The sequence below is a fragment of the Triturus cristatus genome, chromosome 10 (genome assembly GCF_964204655.1).
Source record: "Triturus cristatus chromosome 10, aTriCri1.1, whole genome shotgun sequence".
Classification (NCBI taxonomy): Eukaryota; Metazoa; Chordata; class Amphibia; order Caudata; family Salamandridae; genus Triturus; species Triturus cristatus.
Genome location: NC_140593.1, coordinates 439,562,952 through 439,583,803, shown reverse-complemented (window position 1 = coordinate 439,583,803; position 20,852 = coordinate 439,562,952). Strand labels below are relative to the sequence as shown.

At 43.5% G+C, this 20,852-nt stretch overlaps 1 protein-coding gene across 36 annotated transcripts in view; it reads right to left on the bottom strand.

Annotated features, from left to right (window-relative positions):
- Positions 1 to 20,852, bottom strand: part of SVIL (supervillin) — a 635,411-nt gene that overhangs the window by 266,382 nt on the left and 348,177 nt on the right. The window lies entirely within an intron of this gene.

Below are 20,852 nucleotides of genomic sequence, written 5' to 3'. Positions count from 1 at the left end.
TGCTTGTAATTTTAAAAACATCCAGATGCCTTTTCCAACTTAACATTAAAGTGCATACATACTTACCTATTGGAGGAGACTTCCACCACTATCGGTTTATTTATATAGACTCAGAATGGTTTTCTCTTGGGCTCGAACACATTTATTTTGGTTTTATCCAACTTAATTACCCTTTTGGTTTTAAAATATTTATAAACGCTTCTGTCTTTGCAATCCAATTTGTGTCATATTCAGGATTACTAAATCGTCTGCAACCAGGAGTCAAGGAATACGAGGCGTCCCATTTGGGAGCAAGAGAGCAGTGCTCAACAAAAGTGAAGGAAGGTCTGCTACATGAAGTAGGTGGGTGCCAACAAGTGCGTGGGGGACAACTCTTGGCGCAACCAGCACTTAATTGGGATCTTTTCAGATAAGGTGCCAGTCTACTATGATCCAATTCCAACCTTGCTCAGTTTCCCTTGTGGTGCTCTTGTAACATTAGTAATAACTCACAGGGTATTTCCAATTCCTTTAACCCCTTTGGTGCTGCGGATGGCCCCCAGCTGTCCCACGTGACTGGGCGTGTACGGAGGATGGCCCCCGGCCGGCCAAACACCACCCACCGATTACCTCACCCGCACCACGGTGGAATTTGTGCTGTGGTCAACGGGTTAATGTCTCCCAAGGTTAAACAAACTTACCCAAGTCAAAGGCTGCCTACAAGTCAGCGAACAGCAAAACACTTTAGCCTTTTTCTCTACAGACTTCCATGCACTTTACCTTAAGTTATAACAATGGTCCAGTGCAGAGGGACTTCCCTTGAAACCACCTTTTTCAATTGGGATTAGATCAGATGTCTCAATCCAATCCTCCAGGTGGTGGAGGATACACTTTGCATACACTTTGGCACCAGCAGCCAGGAGGCTTACAAATCTATCATTTTTTGGGGTCTCCGGAATCCTACTTCTACGTGGGTTTTATCATTGCCCATTACAAACTATCTGGGACATGCCCTTCACTGATGTATATTCAAATACCATCAATAGGAACAAACTATCGACGGAATGCTGAGCAATGCAAACATTCACCCCCAGTCACAAAGATCGGGGTTTAATCCATCGCTCTTTTGCTCACCATGCAACCCCGGTTTGGACCCAGCCAAATGCAAATCAGTCTTTACCCTGTGCCTCATGGGAACAGTCCAGCCCGAACTGACAAGCCAGGGCCTCCCTGGACCGGAAATAAGCATCCTGGGACCGGTTTCGGGGCATCACCCCATATCAGCCAGGCTAGCTTGAATCCAGTGGCGCAGTGAGCATGGGGCCCACGTCTGGGCATACCCTTCCCACTTAGGGCAACAAAAGCAATGGAAACAATTGGACAGAATGCTGAGCATTGCAAACATTCACCCCCAGTCAAAGATCTGGGTTTAATCTGCCTCCTTGTGTTGGCTTTATTTAAATACCAGGGCAAAAGTCTGTGCCCATTATTCGATATTTGACTTAATCCTTATTGAGGCTCACAGTTTTCAGTTTTTATAGGTAAATGAATACATAAATAGAGTTTTCTGTTTGTATGTATTTTTTAAAAACTGAAAATTAAAACACAATTGTGCTTGAAAATGATGCCCTGCTGTCCTTCATGAATTACAGGCCAACAACTGAGCAGATAGATAGCATGGGGAGTTAAACAGATTAAGATGTCTTTAAATACAGGTGTATGTTAACATTTATTTGTATATAAAGCTAATATTTACAAGTGGCTAACGTTTTGTTAGATTTGGCTGCTTAATTTGCTGAAACATGAAAGGCATCAAGTAGGAGAGCATGTTCATCAGTTAAATAAATATGAAAATATCATTTTATGACTCCATTTGTTCTCACAACAAAATAAATATGGGTAACTACCAATGAGACTGCTAAAAAATAAATATGGGTAAATACAGAAAGAAATGTAAAAAAATACAACAAATCGAGAGCCCTAATTTTTCTTTTTAAATCTCTGGAAGGTTATCCAGCCTGCTCCTCTAGAATAAATAAGAGCCATAATAACTTATTTTATTGATTTTCCCAAAAACCCACTTTGATTTTGTTTATACTTTTATTAAACTGGAGTAGATTCATAGTATTCTTTACCACAAGTTTCTTCCAAATGGCTTATCCATGACCCTTGAGACCATACAATTTACCATAATCTGCATCCCACTAATTTCTAAAATTTTATTGAATTCGCCAAAGAAATTGCATCTGTTCACAATTGCAATAGCGGTGTTATTCGAAAGGAGGAGGTGGTCACGAGGAACCCAGTGCCAGAATAGAAGGATTTGATATGTGGAGAATACCCTCTATTTAACTAGAACGGACACAGAATGAGAAAGCTTTTGAATTGATGGAAATACAAAGACTGGGATGATACTGGCACTAATCCAGAACTAATATTTCACACCACCGCTGTAATATTTAGGAGATAACGTTTAATTTGATGAGAACTAAATAACAGACCTGGATAATATTGATATCCTTCCAAGTTTGGTATTTAAAGCAGTCGTGTCATTATTTAGGAGCCCTGATGAGGTCCCAAGGGGGACGAAACGCGTTGGCTGTGTTTATATGTAACTAAGATTGTGTTTGGACTTCTAAGAATGTGATTGAGCGCCAACTTGAAAATAATTTGAAAGAATAAAAGAATCTTTTTGGAAGAAATTTCTTGGACTTCAGAAAATAATTTCTTTGGACTACAATAATTTATTGTTGACCGAGTACTTGCCCACTCCTTCCATACATTGATATATTGCATTATAAAATGCCCTCTTTTTGCTTTAACATGTACTTTTACTTAGATCTCATAACTTTCTCCTCCAGATTTTGACCTCTCTTCCTCCCCTCTACACCAACTCACTCAAATGGCTTTTTGGGTATTGACTAGGAGTTAATAATAAAAAAAAAACAGCCCTTACTTATTTAGGACAAAACAAAAAAAAAAGGGAAATATCACATTCCTTCACTTCAACTTTCAGACACTTCGTTGCCTCAATTACTATTTCCCTATACCAACTATTTTGATCAGCACAAATAAAATTTAAGCTTTTCACGTTTTACACTGGCTCAAAATTGTGAAAGCCTTTCTAACGGGTCCTCAATTTATACGGGCTGTTAGTGATCTTGGTATTCTGCATAATCCACTAATCCTTTATGGGTTCCGGAGTAGCGTGCTACTCGCCGAAAAAAGCACTTCAACACCCCATCAAGGGCAACACACGCCATATAAATGCGAACCCGTTTCCCTCTATCTCTCCGCTATCCTGCTGAAGCCAAATAACTGACTAAACTATCCACCACTCAAAATTACTTTCATATTTCATTATACTAACTCAACACTAATCCTTTATGGGTACAGGAGTAGCGTGCAATTACAATACAATACATATAGGGGCAGCACCTTTTCATTTCGGCCACACACCAAACATTCTTAAACAAAAGGTACTCACTATCATCCATATGAAGGAATCTGAAACTAGTCTAAAATAACAGGTGGCCATGAAAATATAATTTGGGCATCATTGTATTTGCTGGGTAAATGTTTGCTATTGTATGAAAGAAGCGGGCTGTTTATGTGTCGGAGGGGTTCCCTCTGAATATTGACCCGGACGATGACCCCTTACCCCCTCAAGTTCTTCCCTCTTGTTGCAGCCTTTTGATTCACATTCGGCTTTCTCCACGAACACAGAGAACGACAGACCCTTTAAGGAGGCGGTGTACCAGGAACCCAGCTCGTCTGCCAAAGACTACATCATCTGGGATCTCCAATTGGTGAACCCAGCCTATCAGCTGAGGAGGCCGTTGAAACCTGGATATACAACAAGTGAGGTGAGTCCAGGAGAGCAAGAGAGAATGCAGTGTCTTGCATCGACACGAGGATACAACCTGGAGAGAACCTACAGTCCAGACGACGGGGAAGCCTGTGGACAAAGGGACTTCCTGACCGTGAAGCCAGAGCAGACACCCGAAAAGAGGTCCGTGGATCCAGGGGTGTTAAGAGAAGGAACAAAGGACCCACAACGACCCTACGTGGAAGCCAGCCATGTTCCAGGAGGAGCGTGCCTCACAGGGACGAGAGCATTTGCGGGGTCTAGGAGGGAGGCGGGTCTCAAACGCTGTTTATGATTAGCCGGCATAATTGCCCCTATGTATTAGGGACGCCCACTCACTGGTGACAGTCTTTATGTAAGGTGGAGATATCCCCAACACTACCCTCCCATTCTGTTCTTGTACAGCGAAAAAATTGGCCACTGACTCCAGTTCCCCGGTTTCTGTATTTTTGTTTCCCTGAGGCACTACCTGAACTGCAGTCCGAGAAGAGCCCACACTACGTCGGTCCTGTGACAGGAAGAGACCAGAAGACTTTCATTTGACTGTTCCTTTAAGAGAATACAATAAAGTCACATCTAAGAACCTCTTTTTGCTGTTAGTTCTCCCTTATCCGAGAGCCACTTCCCTACATTATGTTATATACCAAAATGAGGTATATCGTGCAAAGAGTCCAGGGGGTTCTCTTATGAGAAGACAGGGGCTTGCACCAGCATTCCCCAGGTGGCTTCTAGGGAGTAGTGTTGTCGGGCAGACTTAAGCTTATAAGAGAGAAGTGTTCGACCTCCACAAATACACAAACAATAGTCAATAAATGATGCACGACTCAATAAGGAGATACACACTAGTTTATAAAAAAAAAAAACACAAATCTTTACATATATTTAGGCACCAGAATCCATATGATCCAGTAAGTATGTTTTGCAAGAGAAATACTTTTACGTTTAAAAAGTCAACACTTTAAACCTTTTTCAGAAGCTGCAATGTTATCCTGTGGAAGGAAAAACATGGCATTCAGGTACAGTACAGCAACTTATAAGACCAATCTCTTGGACTTGAGGTGAGAATTGGGCACGAACCAAGGCAGCACCAGCAGGTCACCTCCATTGGCACTAGGGCGGGCAAAGGCAATGGTGCAATACAGCGGAGGGCGCCCAATGTTAGTTAACGGAGATCGGTCTTCTTGCAAAGAAGATGCAGGTTTGGACTGGGAGGCCAGTCAGGCGGAACCAACCAGAGGGTTAAAGTCTTGCAATGCTAGGGGATGCCAGGACACCGGGAGTCCTTCCAAGGCTGGAGCGGCCGGGTTCAGAGGGTCTTTGCAGGTGTCTGGTTTCTTTGTCTGGGATCACTCGTTGAGAAGACCTGCAAACCGAGGCTGCAGCCGACGGAGAGCTCACAAGGGGTGAACCCAAGCTGAACTCCCATTTCTCAAGGGCTTGTAACCACGCTGACACCGTAAGCCCACTTCAACAGGGGTTTGGATGGGGTCTCCGGGTACAGTTGTACTTGGCGGCGTCAGGTTTTGGTGATTCCAGAGTCCTTGTGATTCTACTTGGGGTGCCAGCTACAGGCAGGTCTGCAGGATGCATAAGCTGCTCCAAGAAAGTCCTCCCAGGCTTTGGAGGTACAACAGCTTGCAGGACAAGATGTCTTTGGTGCAATTCAACAGGGAAAAGACTTGCAGGCAGGGCTGGTGCTAAGTCAGTTGCTCTTTTTCAGTCTTTCCTTATGTGGCTCTTCAGCGTCCTTTTTCGTAGGTTGTCAGGATCGGATTTTCTTGTGCCAGGGACTCCCCTAAATACTTAATTTAGGAGTGTAGGGTTGTAGCCAATGGGCTACCAACCACTGGGGTAGCTACGCTAACCTATATGACCACTTCCTGTAGGAAGAGAGTATAAACCGGTCTCAGAATTTCTACGTTTGCCATCACCAAGACTGCAAACTCTGAAAAGTCGCCCTCACTTCATGTAGCCCACCTTAAGGATGGCACTAGCCTGAGGGTGGACACGCCATCTGACTAGCTAATTTTCCCACCTGTCCAAGTGTCAAAAGGCTCTAGAAAAAGGGGGGTCTGCATCCTCTCCTCTGAGGGAAGCCAGATTCACATACCAAAGGCAGTGGGCTCTTTGAAGCCCCCCCCTCCCTTGGAATGATAATCTTCAGGTCGCCCTGTGGGAGGGCGTGTAAACACCCTCTGCCCGAGAAGGCTTTGTTTCGGACCTCCTGAGAGCAAAGTCCCTCACCCTTGGGGGTCTGAAACTCTCCTCTAGTGTCAGGCTGGCAAAAACAGTGAGCACACCAGTAGCTGGTAGGATTTCAGGGGGCACCCTCTGGGTGCATGCATTAATAAATCCATCACCGGCATCAGCGTGGGCTTATTAATAAGATGTTGGATACCAAACATCCCCGTTTTCAGTTAAGCCATCATGAACTCGTTTTTCACCAGTGTCTAGCACATGGTTTTAAAATTACTTCCCAGATTACTATGCTGGCAGTAATGGAACTGGTCAGCACAGGGGCATATCTGCTCTTGCAAATATGTCCTAACATGTCATATAATGCACTTTGTAAGTTACCCCTACAGCAGGCCTCAGACAAACCTTACATGCAGTGTTGGGGGGATATGGCACACTCATGTGCTATGTCGTGTTTTAACTTTAAGTTCACCTTGTCATGCAGCCTGCCGTGACAGCCTGAGAGTTTGGTGCTGGGTCACTTAGAGGGGCATAAGATACAATGCAGCTCTTAGTGATCAGTTGTCTTGGTTTGGGGAAAGAACATTGGCACTGGGGACCTAGTTAGCAGTGACCCAGTGCACTTCAGTCAAAGTTGCATCAAATACCAAGCAAAGGGAGGTGGACGGAGGGGGGTGGTGGGGAACTATTGCAACAAGACCCCAGTTTCCTACAGAGTGGAATATCAGTTTAAAAATGACCATTTAAACATAACTGGTTTACCAGAATTAATAGCAAATTTTATGGAAGCTTAGATACTGTACATTCTGGAAAACAGGCCGGTGAAATAACATATTTAGAGAGTACCTCATGCAGGCTTAAATATTCTGAGTGTTCAATCTGAGACTGAAATCAGTCATAAGCACAGTGCAGATTTTCCACAGTTTGAGTATGGGAAAAAAAAAAACCAAAAAACCCCAAGATTTTATTCAAGATACAGAGGCTAATATTATGCATTATCCCTATATTGCGGTCATACACAGCAACAAGAGAATCAGAATTGGAACCTTACACATTCTGGAACTTTTATAGAACATGTATAGAACCCTGGAACCTGCAGCCATATCACTTATTTTTGCTGCCATATAACTCCAAGTCAAATCCAACACAAACCAAAAAAATAACTCCCTCTGCAGTTATCCGTACATTTCCCCCGTAAATCCACAATGTATCCTTAGACTCATTCTTAAATTTGTCCCAGAAAATAAAAATTCAAACACAAACATGGTTGGGAACACATGGGAGGGATATTAGCCTTTGTCTCTTTAATACAACTTAATTTTCCACCCATTAAAACTGTGGAAAATCAGCATTTTAGGTCACAGCATGGAGGCCAATATTACTCAATACTTAATAGAATAAATGGTTTCTTATTTTATATATATATATATATATATCAACTACTATTAATACATCTATGTGTGCTGAATTTCTGTATGGATTCCTTTTACAAATCTGAATCCAAATACATTTGGAATTCAACTGAAAAATACCTCTAGCAATGTTAGTCGAGAAAACTAAAAGGCCATTCTATATGTTTTTGATTTGGGGTTTATTTGGAAGAAACTATGAAATAACGCGATTCCCCACACAGCCATGTTAGTTGAAAACAAAATACATCATATTCTGTCAAAATTCTATCCTAATTTTAATATATTAAACTATGATTATTTTCAACAGAAGAATCCTAGGCTGTTGGGAGAGGGGAGTTTCTTTTCCTAATTTATACCACTTAATCTGGAAGTTCCACTCACCTTCTCAATTGGACATTCTCAAGCATTCATAATGCCTTAATGATTTTGCCCAGTATTTCATCTCTTTGGTCCACTTACTTTTATTCTCCAGCTCAACATGTCTAGCGAAGGGGCCCTCATTTCAGTCTCACCATGCTAAGCAAATTTGATTAGATAACCGCACTTATTTAAAAATAGTTTTATCTGCTCATTTTCTATTTCAGAGTTTGGAATGTTTTAAATCTCTTAAAATTTAATTCTTGCTGGACCTGAACCACAAACACCTCAACAGAGCAAAGATTTTTGTTTTGCACCATTTACATCAGTTACAAAACCAGCCTGTATCATATGATCGGATGAAAATATTTCTATGGTTGAACATTTTGGAATATCCGCCAAAAGGCCCTATGTTTAATGGTCTCACTTTTGGACTTTTTTCCAGCTCCTATCAAACATTCATATATTAAATTAGAATCCCTTCCTATTGATTTATTAACACTTATCCCCGTTTTGTATCAATCCCTTTACTAAAAATGCATGGTTATTATAGTTCAACCATTAGTCCTCCTCTCTGGCCCTTATTGTAGGGATAAAAATGTATTTCTATTTTTACTTGTCTTTTAGAACTATACTGCCCAGACATACACTACTCCCCCATTACACATTTGTGAGGTTCAAAGCCTACATTGTCTTACTAATGAAAGTAAGAAGTCCAAAGTGGGAGCAATTGCTTTTGTCAAAACTACTGTATCTTTCCGTGGCTATCTCAATTCTTTCTTTGGTCTTTCAAATTGCTGGTTACCTTTCTGCCATGTGGAATTGGTAGGAATCCTATAATCTTTCCTTCAATAAACACAGGTGAAGGTATAACCTCCTCTTATAAAGTTTACAATCCTCTCATTTTTTGATCAACAAAGGCCTCAAAAAATGTTAACCGACCCTCTTGCCTATAGATCTCCCAGGATCACTTCAACTGGTCTCACCAGGAGAGGCTTACAAGAATTTACTGTTTTAGCTCTACAGCAAATGTTTTAATAAACCGGTCACTTCAAAGCATTATTTAACACAAATGTAGGTAGGTAAAGCTTTATTCGATATAAAATATCATAAAAGCACAACATACAATGATAAAAAAAGGATCAAGATAGACATAAAAACAACAACAATGATCGTGAACATCTTAAAAAGTTATAAAAACGGTTAAGAACAGCATATAGGAAACAGAGACAAAGTGCTTAGTGACTTAGGGTTCGTTAAAGTGCAGATAGTGGTCGATCACAAAAGTGGATCAATGCAGTTGCGCTGAATTTTTTTTCTTACGCAATAGCCAAGCACAGCCCAAGTACTTGGCAATGCCGCAGACAATAGTAAGGGACGAGGTATCAGTCTGCGTAGCACAGTACGATAGTCACGGCATCCCAACATTCTACAGATCGGACGCAACCATTTGGCTCTTGGCCTTCGATAATGGTAGCAAGCAAATAAGAAGTGAGGAGTAGACTCACTAGGTGCTGTGCAGCTCGGACAACCAGCAGATGAAGGTAAGGATCCCTTCCAGCCAGCAGTGACACAATTAAGGGGGAGGGACCCTAATCTGAAACGTACATACAGGGATCTGTCCAGTGGGGACTGGATGAAGTCAAGGTATGCCTCCAGTTTACAAAAGGGCTTATGTTCGAAGAAGGCCTCACTCAGCTTCCCCAATTTGGGATTATTCAGATCTCTTGTATTTACCCAACTCCAATAAGCTTCCTTAAGATCCTGTTTCGGAGGGGGTACCTGGGATACCCAGGAGTCTTCATAGCCAATAAATTTCAGTGTTTGCTTTATGTGAGTGATCCATTTTAACCTCCGCCCAGTGTCTGCTAATAAGATCATTTAAACCTGCTGCATATTTAGCAAGTTCAGGGGTCCTCCGCAGTCTTTCCCAGAATAATAAGGGTCGTAGACGTGCAATGTCCTGAATAGAGTGTCTCCCCAGGTCATGCAGCAAAGGTTTTAGGGGGGATGATGTTGGGACAGAGATGAGGTTCCTCATAAATTTGTTCTCCGAGACAACCAAATCATGAATGTTTCAAATATACCATGTAAAGTTGCTCTCATAAATAATGAAACATTAACAGTAAAGTTGCAGAGGTTGATGTGTCTAGGGAGGAAGACAATTTGACTTGCATCTCTTAACTTCACTGCTAGTGTTCTTTACACCACTCATTCTGGGTAACAGCTGTATTCTTTTTCAATAAGGGATTGTTACTTATCCCGCTAGTCCCACAGATATTACAAAGGTTTGAGATCAATTGTGGACAGATGATATTTGAGGTTCTAGAAAATCTATAAACTACTCCAAATGGGATTTTGATTTCATCTTCCTTTCTGCAGAAAATTTAATTTGTACTTCAGTACTGTATCCTAATATAAAGGATTGTAAAGGTTGCCTTCCATCATCTTTGGCTTTAAACGCTTTCCAACAATTTTTCCTTATTTTATATAGAGGCAGATGCTGAAAAGGTTTATTGAATCAACTTATGCTCTGCAAACTGCACTCTTGACAGGCTGAAAATATCATTGGGACATGCTGGAGCGTTAGTTTCACTCACTGCCTTCTTTTAACACAAATTTCTTAATTTTTTTTGCTGTGAGTTTCTGATCCATCTTCTCTTAGTAATAGGCAATTGCAAGGAGGTTTCCCAATAGTAAAAAAAAAAAAAAAAAGGCAGACCAACTCTATTGCCAAAAGGAATCTGAAATAAAACCAATGAGTACTCCCAAGCAGATGTAAGCCCTTTAAAAATCACAGCTATTTTTCATCTCCGATTTGCTCACTGCATCATTTTCTGAAGCCTACAACTGGTCCAGTTCAGTCAAATGTAATCCTTCAAATCCTAAACGTTCAACAGGCCTCCTTTTCCAGATTTTAAAATGGCAAAGCACTCACAATCACCTTCGTAGTAAACGTACGAGGAATTCAATTATCATACACTTCAACAGCTGAAGTAGCTAGAGACGAGCAACCACCATCTCAGGCCCCAGCACCTTGCTCCCCAAGTGCTCGGGAGAAGTGGCACCATAAGGGAGGCTTGCCACTGATTACCTTAAAGATGCACCAACTTTGGGTTTGGGATTTATGTACTTAAGCTTGAAACTTTGACCTATGATCAATCACCGCCACTTTCCTACTTCTTGGCAGTGACGGACAAAACCAGAAGCCCCTGCTAACTAAAAAACAAATCATTCTGCTTCCATAAGGCGGCCTAACAGTCCAGGACCTCAGCACCTGATTGCCCAGATACTTTGCGCTCCCGCAGTGACCATATCCACAAGAAAATCAGGTGTGGTATGGTGTAGCATTCCAGCAGCAGCGTCAGTGACTAAAAATGCTCCGGAAACCAGAGGGAGATTACAGGCACAACAGATCTACAGAGACTCAGACGCCTTTCAGTAAGCGGAGGGCCTGAAGTTCAGGCAACGCAAGCCCACTGTAGCGGTTTTAATAGTCTTCAAGTAAAGCACCAGCATTGCAAACACTGCATCTTTATTTCATGATTTTAAAAGTCTTGGTTAGCACAAGCCTGGGCCTAAAAGATGCAAGAGCTGTAAAGTAAGGGAAATATTTACAAATGGATGCATGAATGAAAACTAGCAGATCTGATGCAAGCACTGGGGGAGGGGGGGGGGGGGTGAGTACAAGATTATATACAATAATGTATGGGTTGAAAACCAAGATATATAATGCTGCATAGGTAAAGAGGAGACCGGATATACACAATCACAAATATTTAACTCCTTACACTTTGATATTACAAACGGTTTATGTTGTGGAATGCATGGAAAAATGTGCTGTGGAAAGATATTCATAGTAGAAGAGATAAGCCACAGCACAGTGCAGCTTCAGCAGGAGGATCTATGACAATGTAGAGGGCATGCCTTACTTTTTTTAAAGCTGCTTGTGAGGCAGTGCAATGAGGTCAAGGCTGATCAAGCCAATACCCTGCAGCAAACAAGGACAAGGAATGGGTGCAGGATCTTGGTTTCTTAAAACTTGCGTTTCAAGACACAAGTAGATAAAGCATTATAAACCAGCAGACAGCGCAAGCCTCTTGGCAATGAACCAAAAACAACCGAGTGAATTAGTTTATGGACAAGACAGGCCATTGTGAGCCACCATAGGCACGTATGGGACAGGAGATTAGGTCCAATCACTATGGCAGATCGTGTGCTGAGTTATAAAGTTAACTTCAGAAGCGCCACTTGAAACTTCTGTACATCATTGAACAGGGTGTTTCTTACATCAAGTCTGGACAGGAGCACATCCTGGACTGCTGATTTAAAGTCAGAATTAGGAGGAACTCTGATATCCTACAACTGCCTGAGCAGATATTGAGCATGGTTTCCCAGTTAGAGGTGTAGTTTCACACAACAAACCCAGGAATTTCACTTGACAGTGGGAGCAATTTCAAGTACTGTGAGGACTATCACCCAGGACTGGACTGGACAGGAATATGCTTTTAAGGATAAGCAGAATTCAGTGTAGTCTGAGGAAATGTAGTGCCAACCCCAGTTGTGTTTTCCAAGTCTCAAGACGGATTGCCAATTCAGAGGATAGCTTTAGCTGCACCCCCCAGCGCCGAGACTCACAGGTGAGTAGCGCGCTGTATAAACCCAGATTGATTGAATGGTGCGGTCTATGTACTGGACATAGACTATGCCTACATCACCCAGAGGTGAGCCAAGTGGCTTAATGTACAGTAAAGAGGATGTGCCCAAGAATAGACCCTTGGGGACAGTGTGGACCAACAGGAGAGGGCAAAGGAAGCCCTCAATCCTCACTGGTTAAAAGCACAAACACATTCATTAGGGACTTTAGCTTTTCTTGATGGACTTTTAGAAGGGCTAAGGGCCATATGTATCAAAGGGTTTTACCCATTCTGTGTCTATGGGAAAATGCGTTCATACATATGGCCCTAAATCATGAGTCGGGTCAACCTTAAATAAGGGGTATGTTAATAGTAGAGAAGGCAGAGCTCACCTTACTGGCTATCATAAGGAGACAAATCAGAAACGAGTAGTGAAGGAAAAGGTCCCAATTGACAACAGCATTGTTAAATTCAGTCTTAAGGCCATATCTTTCTACGGATCTTTGAAATGCAGGTACATATAATAAAGGCAAGGTCTTTAAATGTGCTGAGAGGTGTACTTCCACAAGAAAATCTTTGCATGGATTTAGCTGCTTATTAAGTTACTGACCACAGAAGCTGTCATTTTCAACAAGTATGAATCTACTTTCTTTAAGTTAGGCCCTGAACATTGGTAAAGTGAAAATAATAAGCTATTTATAGTTTACAGATTCAATTAGGGACATACAGGTACATGAATCAAATCAAATCAAATATATCTTTATTCGGATATTTACAAATAACCATAAAAGATGCACATCATCAAGTCAACATACTTTTGTTAAAAAACACAATCAAAATTACATAATACCCTAAAATCATCAATACATAAAATCCCAAAATGCGAGATCATAAAAAGCAGAACAATTAAGTGCTAAGGTTCATTCGTCGGCAGCCTTCTTGTGCCTATTAATAATTGTCTATGGCAGAGAGGATACTTTATAATCATAAAAACAAGGTAGCAGTCCTAGTAGTTAATCCTCTCCTCTGGTATTTCTTAGTCTAACTGCCAGTCGCAAAAAGTGCACAGTGCTAAATAATACAAATGGGTCAGCAGAGAGTTTGAGATACAAGAGGGCCACTTTAGCCTGTCTAATTCCCGCGCGTTTCAAGATGTTTTTTAAAAAACGCTTTCTGGGAAGGACGTAAAATGGACATATGAGAACAAAGTGGATGGTGTCTTGCGGAGATCGTTGATCGCAGCCGCAACACCCTTTTTTGCTAATATCACTCGTGTAACCAGCTGGAACTGATAAAATGTGGTGCAGGAGGTTTAATCTGAATCTTGTTATCAGGAATCTGTCATGTCTGTTATGTATATTGGACAGATAGAATTCCATCCCCACACAATTTTTTGTGAGCTGGTGTTCTCTTACAGTAGGTTTCCGCCCTTCCCTTTCCTCTCTAACGTTAGCTACATATAGTAAGAAGTCTGCCTTTATGGCCTCTTTGTCTCTCGTTCCTATTATGGAGGGGTCATCAAAAAGATTTGCATGGCCCAAACTAGTCAGCGTGTCCTTTACATATTTGAGCCAGGGTATTTGCAGCCCCTTGTCCCCCTTCAGACAGTCCTCCAAAATTTGTCTGCTAAGGCTTGCCTCAGGGTTTATCCAGATTTTAATCCAACAGATGATGGGTTTGAGGCATGCCCTATCGCTAATATAGGGGATACCCAGCTCTTCGTGGACCATGAAAGAGGGGATGCTTTGAGGGACTTGCAAAAGTCTCCTCAAGAACTTATCTTCCTCAATCTGAATTTTTCTCCCATTTGTAAAACCCCACACCTCACTTCCGTACAGGGTTTTGGCGCAGCAGACAAGACTATATAAATGTACAATTTCGTTGGGTGACCAGCGACCCAGTCTGCGTGCATAATTCATAATTGACCCCTCAGCACCAAGTTGTTGGGTACATTTATGACTTACAAGGGGTTTAAAATTTAAGTCTTTGTCAAAAACCATACCCAAGTAGTTAAAATGTTTCACCTTCTGCAGTTTGTGTGTGCCTATGGTGAAAACACAATTCTTGTGTGGGGTTTTTCCTACTTCCATAATGAAAGATTTTGTGAGGTTAGGGACTAAATCTAGGTCTGCCATAAAGCTGACAAATCCCCCAATGAGGGCCTGCAGGCTCCTGCCAGTGCGCGCCAGGAGGACCGCATCATCTGCGTAAAGGAGGACGGGTATTCCTCTCTTCCCTATGCTGGGGCAATCTGCCTCCAGGGCTCCGAGCGCCTTGTCTAGCCCATTGATATAAAGCGTGAATAGGAAGGGTGCCAGGATACATCCTTGTCTCACCCCGCCCTTACACTGAAATTCCTCGGTGACGTCGCCCTCGTTTGTGTACCTGACCCGTGCCGTGGTGTTTTGATGAAGCATACGCAGGGCGTGGATCAACTCAGGATCTCCCACAGCCTTCTTCTGTTCACACAGTCGAAGGCCGCTGAGAGATCCATGAATGCCAGGTAAACTGTCCCCTCCCTGGCCACAGTATACTTTGCCACCAGGTGGTAAAGGTTAAGGCATTGATCAGTTGTGGAGCGCCCTTTTCGGAAGCCATACTGTACGTCAGTGATAATATTGTTTTCGTCAGCCCATGTCATTAGACGGTTTAGAATGACTCTTCCCAAAACTTTCGCCGTTACATCTATTAGGGATATTGGGCGATAACATTGAGGGTCATTTTTATTACCCTTCTTAAATATGGGCACAATGACGGCCGTAGACCATGATCTCGGCATGCCCACCTCCATAGCTGTGTTATAAATCCTGGTTAAAATGGGGGCCCAAAGATCTATCTGGCTTTTAAATAGATCAGGGGGTATCCCATCTGGCCCTGGCGCCTTCCTCACTACTAGGCCTTCTATGCCCAAATGAACCTCATCCACCATAATGGGTGTCCAGGCACTAATGGGGCAACCGTTTACCGGTGATAACTGTGCTTCAGATGCCCCACGATTATACAATCTGGAAAAGTGTGCCTCCCACGCCTCTGGTAAAATGTGGGAGGCCAGTTGTGGTTTATCCAGGGGTTGGAAACAGGGGGCGTTTATTACCCTCCAGAAACTACTCATGTCTTTAAGCTCGGCAGCCTCTCTTAGAGAAACCCATGCTTCATTTTGTAGGGCTGTTTTCCGTGTCTTAGTCGCCTTTTTGTAACTACTCCTGCAGGCGGCTATCTCACCTTTGTCCTTAGGGACCTTGGTTAATGCCGACTTCAGGTCCCTATGGGCCTTTGAGCAGTTCTTATCGAACCACCTGGGACAAAAGTCACCCTTGGGCTTGGGTTTACTTCTTAAGAGACTATCGATGTGCTGGGCAGTGCCTTCGAATGCTACAATTAAGTCCGTCCCCTCTATCTTGGGATCTAAACACCTCCAGATGTGATTCTCAGCATTGTTGAGGAGAGCTCTGTGGAGTTCATCGCCATCAATGTTGCTCCATTTGATTCTTCTCCCCTGGTCCCTGGCTCTATATTCACCCACAGTAGATACTACAGCCACCTTGGTACCAAGTATGTCCGCTAATGACAAAACCAGAGGGTTATGATCACTGAACACGCTTGGCACTATCTCAAAATGGGCTACCCTACTTTCAAACACGGTGGATATAAAAAAATAATCAATAATTGAATCCCTTCCTCTCCCCTTAAAGGAAGGGATCAATGAGTTAGGTGTCCCATTCCTAATCATATCCATCGTGTGGGTTAAAGCAAACTTGCCGAGAATTCTACTTAGTGCCAGGCCCTCACTGGAGTGTTCCGGGTGCCATCCACTAGTAGTGGGGCAGGCATCCCACATCCCATCTTCCCATTTCAGGTGTGGGCACTGATGGCAATTAAAATCCCCCATAAGAATTAATTGGGTGCCAGCATCCCTTGATTCATTTAGCCTAGTCAGCCTCTCTTCCAGTTCAACCAAATTTAGCATAGATTGTCCTGCATTGTAAAAATTTATAAAAATAATCTTTATACCCTTGGTTATGAGTCTCACTCCCTGTAGGCAACTTGAATCCCATTCTAGATCTACCCACCTCCCATTCAATGCCAATGCCACATACATAATTAGCCCTCCCATGGCACGGCCCATACTTGATTTCCTGGCTGCAACAAAGAATTGCTTGTAACCTTCAATGAATGAGGCGTTATTACTTGTTTCCCATGTCTCCTGGAGGCAAATAACATGGTATTTCCTAATAAAATCTAGCCAGTCCGAATTATGAATTTTAGATGCCAAACCGGCAGTATTCCAGGAGATCAACCTCAAATCGTTATGGTCTGAATCATGTCCTTTTGGTGCACCGGGCGAGTGCCTTGGGGTGGAGCCCCTCAATGAACAGTTAGTGTGAGGTCTCCCGGATCCAGCTTCACTACCCAACATGCCTACATCACCAACAGCTACATCTGGGTCGGGGGTCCCCTGAGCCAAATCAGGTACCATTAAGGGAGGCGATTCTACATGATTACTAAAGGTGTCTATGTCTGTCTCATGCTCCCCGTTGCCTGGTATCGTCAGTCAGTCTTGCTCATCCAGGGGAGATAAGCTTGAAAGGGGGGCAAATCTGTTTGATTGAAAGCCGTGAGCCTCCTCCCTTCTTCCAACTACTGTCCCTGACCCCAGCCAACTAGTACCCTTAGGCGGAGCTCTACTTCTATAGAAGAAATGCAGAGGTAACATCCTAATACAGGACCCAGGGACTCTTTCCTCATATCGATTGTCCAACAAATCTCTGACTAGCTCTGGGTACCTGAGGTTAACTATCACAGTCGCCCGCAAATTTTTTCGCGGTCTTTCCAATCCAAGCTACCCTCCTAGCCATAAGGATATGCCTGTGCTGCAAACTTCTATCAGGCGTGTTATTAAGTAACCAGTGTGAGGCTTTATTAATCAGAGCGTTGGTTGTTTCCTCTCTATCATTGTTCAGACCCGGCACTCCTACTAAAACAATCGAATAGGGGCTAGAGGCAGGGGGCAAATCCAAAGTCTGGAGGCCTGGGGTGCTTTGAACACAAGCATTCGCACTGTTTTAATCCCTCGTGGCTTGCTCGCTTGGTCCCCAACAGGCCTCGTTTGATTCGGGAGGGAATTGTGTGGAGCCCTGGGCCATGCCACCGAGGGTTCTGTTACTTGTATTCCTATTGTCCGGGGGTACTTGCCTATGGGCTCTAAGATCAGGGTCAGGATTAGTTACAGACTTAGTCCCGCTATCCTCCACTGTTGACTCCTTCTCCTTCCTTGGTGGAGTGACCCCATTGTGCTGCTCACTAACTAAGTTTACCAGCCTACTTATCTTTTCCACTAGCTTTAAAACTACGTTCAGGACTGGGTCTAGGTGTTGGGCTAAAAGCTGTTCCATTTTTTCCCCAAATGCTGTGGTGATATCCTGCAGCTCCCCCGCCCGGTTTATATTTTGACAGCCTGGGCATGCTATATTCTCACTGTTTGTGTTCCCTCTTTTGCTAGACGTGGTTCGCCCTCTGCGGCCCGACTTGCTGGGAAGATTAGCAGCACACCTTCCACCATTCTCTGGTTGCCCTGCCGCAAGTTGGGATTTTTTAGAACGTGTGATGACTTCGCTAATGGGTGATTGTATAGGGTGTGAATTGGGCATTAGTGTTTGTGCGCTGGTTGCCCCCCTAGGTACTCCTCCCCCTATGATGTTAATGTCATTAGCCAAATCAATGTTAGTGCTAGCGGGCTGAGGACTGCCTATATTAGTGTGGTCGGTTGTTGATTGACCTAATGAGTCTGAGCCTCCCCGAGAGCAATTATCTGTCACTATCGGAGTATCAGAGGACTGAGGCTGGGGTGGATGTGCTTGCGTCGTTTGGGGCATGCATGTACCTCCACCCGGTGTAGGGCAGAGGGCTATGTTGCCCAAAGAAGACCGTTTGTTAGCAATTAAGGAGTCCAATGAAAGCCTTTTCTCAGTCAACAGAATCTCATGAGCTAGGAGTGACTCTGCGCGTATAATAAAAGCGTCCAGGGTTCCCCTCACCCCTCCCTCTGCCCTTGTGTGCTGGTTTTTTGGTTTGACCATGATCTAACTGACTCAACACCACTTGTTTGTTTTTCGGCCTTGATGGGGAATAATGTAACTTGTATGTCTTAGATGGTACAGTGTCCCGCCAGTCCCTCTCCTGTGGCTCACCTATCACTTACACATACCATAAACCAAACAATGGGGCCATACACGAACTAAGTACCTCCACAAGATGCAATAATGTCAGGATACGGTGAATATGTCCAGATAGTCCTCCACACGGACAACGTGTAACTCACGAATAAGGGACGGGGCCCAGCCCTGCCTCTTCCTGCCCCGGACGGCCACAGACGGCCCGCCCTCTGCCCGGGCTCAGCCCGGCGCCGCCCGCGCGCGTCCGCGAGGCGGAGGGAGCAGCCCTCTTTTGAAGCTCCTCCGGCGCGTGATTCTGGCAGTGGGCGGAGACTCAGGGCGAGCTGGGGCTTGTGGTCCGCACCGCTCCGCGGCCGCGAGATGTCAAACACGGCGGCGGGTGCGACCAGGACTGCAGGCTCTGTGGTGGTGACGACCGTAGCACCAGGTAGGTGTAATGCGCGTTGCAGGCAGCGTTACCTGCCCAGGACCATCAGCGACTTCGTAATGCTTCCCCCAGTCATAAAAGCAGCAGTGCACGTGCATCACACTTGTTGCATCCCTGCTGGTCAGACAAAATTGCCAGTGCTGCTTTGGGTTCTCAGTCCGGCCCTGGGCATAAATGCCATGCAGATAAATTGTTCCGTATAATCAGTGTGGCAAACAGTTGAAAAATGCCGATATTAAAACTGATGGACTGTGTTCAGCGTAAGAGGCACAGCTTTTAGCTGCATTTTCCCAGAATATCTTTGTGGGCCAGACGTGGATGGACACTGTAATTCGTACACAATTCAGCGGAGCCAGGCGGCTGTTATGTCAATACGCTAATCCCCGCTAATAGCTCGCTTCCCATTAAACTGCCGTTGAACACATTATTATTTTAGTAATTGTAATGGACCTAGTCGTCAACGCGTGCACGTGCGGCCGCGAGGGCAAGGAGGAGCTGCTGATTAGGGCGTCCGCGCGCGAGGTCGCCTCTGAGGTACGCCTCAGGGGCTACAGCGGAAAGGGAGAGGCATGGGTAATTGACGGCTTTACTGTGAATGCATCCGTAGACGGTGCAGAGGGCAGACAAGAAAGGTGATCTAGATAGAAGCTGACCGGTGAGCTCAGCGTGTCACTAGGTTATTTTAAACCTTGCAGGACGTGATTTAATTGAGTTTATGAAGTTGTGCTGAGAGGTGTACTTCCACAAGAAAATCTTTGCATGGATTTAGCTGCTTATTAAGTTACTGACCACAGAAGCTGTCATTTTCAACAAGTATGAATCTACTTTCTTTAAGTTAGGCCCTGAACATTGGTAAAGTGAAAATAATAAGCTATTTATAGTTTACAGATTCAATTAGGGACATACAGGTACATGAATCAAGAAATGCATTTGAGTCCTTAATTGCGATTATTAAGGAATCGCAATTAAGGACTCTTAAAAGCCTATGCATGTAGGAATCACTATTAAAATAGGGATTCCTAAACCTTCCTTAATTGTGACTCGTAAATTGCGAGTCGCAATTAAGGAATGGCTTAAAATTAATTTCTATGGGCCTACAGGCCCCTAGGAATGAATGGGAAATTGCATGCGCAATTTGAGAGTACCAGTAGGTACTCGCAAATTCCGCATGCAATTTCAAGGGTGCAAAGGTGTCAAAATGACACCCTGTTGCACCCCTGAAATTCCTGATGTGCACCCATGTTGCGCACACACATGCCCCAAGGGCATGTGTGTGTGTGTGTGTAACCTGAAACCTTGTAAAATGCACTTTAGTGCATTTAAGGTTTTTGCAAAATACACACCAGAGTATTTTGCAACCCAAATGGCAAATTCGCTATTTAAGTGCTTCTAGCATTGCATTTAAGGAATCGCAAATTGCAATTCCTTATATGCAATCGCTATTTAAGAAATCGCAATAAATTGCGATTTCTTAAATTGCAAGTGCTTAACACTTTAATGCATCGCAAAAGTCCTTTTTGAGAGCGCAAATGGAAGATTCACGAATCGCACCGTGTGCGCTCGCAAAATCCTTTGATGCATGTGCCTCAATCTCAAATCGCATCTATGAACCTACGCAGGCCACTTTTCATACACATTTTCATTTGATGCCATGCTTTCCAAATAAAAAACCTTAAACTGATGAACGGAATGGACAAAGTAAATTAAGCATGATGCTAAATGTGCTTTTCCTGGTTGCATTAAATAAACCTATTACACTACTGGTGTGCAAGTAGGCATTTGGTAGAAGAAGATATTGTTAAA